Source organism: Parasteatoda tepidariorum, chromosome X1, assembly GCF_043381705.1.
Source record: "Parasteatoda tepidariorum isolate YZ-2023 chromosome X1, CAS_Ptep_4.0, whole genome shotgun sequence".
Classification (NCBI taxonomy): Eukaryota; Metazoa; Arthropoda; class Arachnida; order Araneae; family Theridiidae; genus Parasteatoda; species Parasteatoda tepidariorum.
The window spans coordinates 78,274,809-78,278,648 of NC_092214.1; positions in this window are offsets into that span (position 1 = coordinate 78,274,809).

The window sequence follows — 3,840 nt, forward strand, 5'->3', positions numbered from 1 at the left end:
AAACCTTGAAAAAAATATCAGAACTTATTAACGCGTGAACTTCAGTAGCTTCATAAAATGACTCATCGGCTAATTTCAAAAAATGAGGAATCTTTATTTGCGAAATGTCTAAAGTAGTGGGCGGTGTGAGCCCCGTAATGTTATCAACCACATAAAATTCAATAAATTCATTAAAACTAAAATCTTCATTCGAAATGGATGTAGTTAATTTCCAATTAATGTTTTGGATCGATCCGTTTAAACCTGAAATCGGTGTTTTTATTTTCTCTTTTTTAATCCCTAATAAATCGCTTATATTTTTCTTTAATGCGCATATATTAGAAGCTGAGTCAAGGATCGCTTTTATTTTTATTCTCCTACCATCTGCACATGTAATAAATATTTCAGCAGTTGAGAGCAAAACGTATTTTTTGTTTTGTTTATTAGTGGCCACGCTTAAAACCGAAGCATTGGGATTTGGATTACTAGTAGAAGAAGGAAGTGGCACGTGATCAACTTCACTTTGAGACCGCAAATGATTAATATTCATAGAATTCGAAGAGATATTTGATTCAGTTTCTTTCGAATTTAATTTTGTGCAAATTAGCTTTGAATGTTTTAAAGAGCAAGGACGCCGATATGGGGAAATACATTGGGCTTTTGTATGATTTTTTTTTCAGACTTAGTTCGCACAATTTATTAGCACGAATTATCTTTATTTTTTCATCAATGTCAAGATTAAAAAATAATGTGCAGCGAAAAATGGGGTGCGTACCTTGTTTACAAAGAAAGCAATTCTTATTTTTGTTATCGTTTTCAGACACTAAAAGAGTTTTAGGTTTGGAGGGAAACATTTGGTGCCTTTTTATTTTTGTTCCGTAAAAACAGTTTCTATCTATGGATAAAAGTACAGCTTCCCGTTGCTATAAAAAGGTTATGAACTCATTGAAAGAGGGAATTTCTTTTGTTTTTTGTAACAATTCAAAGTTTTTACGAGATTCTTTATCGAGTTTTTTTAACACTATAGTTTGTAAAAATATATCAAATAGAGGATCTTGATTATATTTCAACACCTTTAGAGCCCTTAAATTTTTATTTAAACAATCGATCATGGCACGAATTTCTACAGCATTTTCTTTTTCTATTCTCTTAAAATTCAAAATGAATTGAATGTGTATATCTACGACTAATCTTTTATTGTCAAATCTTGAAATTAATGCTTCATATAAAGAAGTAAATGTATCAAAGGTAGAAGCAAATTCTTTCCCTTCATTAGCAAGACAAGAATTTAAATAATATAGTTTCTGTGTTTCACTGAGTTGACTGTTAGAAGAAATTAAATCATCAAATTGATTTTTAAAACTAGAAAAATGTTCATATTTTCCAGTAAATATAGGAAGATTAACAGGAGGAATTTTTAATACAGTTTCTAAGTTATCGTTCAGTTTATGATTATTCTCTATCTTGTTATTAGAATCAGAGTTCGGTAGTTTATTAGAATTTATTAATTTTAAAATTCCTACCTCTAAATTATCCAAACGTTCATCACACTGATTCAAATCAGTATCGATGGCGTCAATATCACCAGTTTGGATGTCCAAGTTGTAGTATTCTTGTAGTAATGCCTCACTTCCATTTTTTAAGACTTCTACATTTCTAAGTTTGACATTTAACTCCGTGATATCACGCAGGTCATCAATTTGAAGAAAGTTTTCCATACGGTTAATTTTGCCTTTAAATGAAGTTCGTGATCTATTTATGATGTCGATAGGCTTAGTGTTACATGGTGTTGCTGTTGTTAAAATTTAAAAATTGGCCGAAAATAAAATACAATTAAATTTATGCGATGTGCCTCAATAACTAACATAAAAATACACATTGGTGAGGTACAAAATGTTGCAGTTAAATTAGTTGGAAAACATTATAAATTTAGTTAATTAATTACTTTTGTTACAAGGTTGAAAGAAATAAAAGACAAGTTAATTATGGCGCGTGACTACTCCAAAAGTGAAAAAGTACGTAAAAGATTGCAAGCAATAACCCTTAGAAATAAAAATGTAAAAAACACACAAAAAAAGATCAATACGTCATTGTAATTGAGTTCCATATACCTGTTGCAGGTTTACTTTGAGCTGTCTGAAATGTTGAAAAACAATAACTAATGTTCTTGACAAAGAAACAGAATAAATGAGTTCTGGTTATCACAAAAAAACATGTTCGTTTTATTTTTATTTGCTGCAGAAGGTTCAATAAAACAGATAACAGGGAATCACAACATCGAGGAGCACTGCCACAAGGAACGCAATAACATCAGCACACTAATTTCTGGCACATGATTGAAAAAGGATAGGCATTAGTGGAGACTAACATGGACAGCTTCTTAAAAACCACATTTTTGGCGTATCATAAAACAGGAACGGCGAGAGAATGGAACATAAATCCCCTTTTTAACGCGGGAGTGGGATGCCGCTGGAGTCTTACTTCTCAAAATCTGCCCTCCAAAGATTCATCCATGGCGAAAAAGAATTTCAGCACAGCCGAGCCGGACAGCTCACGCACCCACGGGGGGTCGGAGAAATGACCGCCATGTAATTAAACAAAAAAAAACTCCGTCTCTCGAAGAGAGGAGGGAGTGGAAATGAAAAATCCCTGTTAAAGGATCGTAGATTTTGAATGCTAACAAATATCGAATGCTGCCCGCTCCAAAAAATGGGCGGTATTTATATAAAAGGCCAGAAGTGGAAGTTAAACTCCCTAAAAAGCAAAAGAACCTAGCTTAAGGAGCGAACTGAAGTGAGTTGACTAACCCCTTAAATTTAAGCATAATTAAACACTAACGGTGACCATACAGTAACCAAAAACCATGTGTTGACATCAAAGGCTGCCGAAGGTCACAGGCGTGAAGGTCGACAGACAGTGAGGCGTCACAAGAGAGGGGTCAGGGTTCGGTCTAGTTTTTAGGTCACGATCCCAACAGAAAAATTAAGATTAAGTGACGCAATGTCACACTTAGCCATTGTTCTGATTCAAACTCCGAAGCTCGAAGGAGCCAGATGAAGAGAAAATTTATAAGACGGACCACTCTTTTTAAAAAGAGATGATTTATTTTTATTTATTTTAATTATCGCTAAATGTGATTTCAGAAGTTTTATTTTTTATTAGACGGAGCTACATGTGAACCGTCTGTTATTGTGGAAGTTACAAAATCTTCTGCCGGTTGGGGCGCTAACAATGACGATTGCTAAAATTGAAGAGACTGGGCAACTAGGCATGCTGCATAGAGAAAAACAGAAAGAACTTTTAAATGAAACTGCAAAAGAAGTTGCTCCTGCTGCAGTCAAAAGGCATACAGTTCGAAATAGTCTACAAGTGCTGGTGTTGTGCTATGTAATTCGTCTCTACAATGGTTCCTTGATTCATTGTAAAGTTGCATCCATGCAACGCGTGACAAGAGAAATTTTTTTTATTGTTGTGCAAGAAAGAAAATAGTACAAACGTTCAACATTTCACAAAAAAAGAAAAAAATATGAATCACCATCTGTTTAATTCAGATAAATTAAAAATAAGGAAAAAATTTAAAAAAATCATTTGTAAATGAAAAAAACTTTTCAGCTTTTTCTTTTGAGGGAAAATTGTTTTTTGTTTTGTTTTGAACAATTGTAATACAGTTGACGTTCCATATAACGACCTCTATGGTCCAAACTAAAACAGATGTTATAATGTGAGGTTACTATATAATGATTAAACAAAATGTTGTAAATATATACTCATGATATATCAGACATAAACTGCTGTTTGTAGAAAATGCAACACCATGAAGGAATCATCAGAATCAAATGAAATATTATTTTAATAATGGAT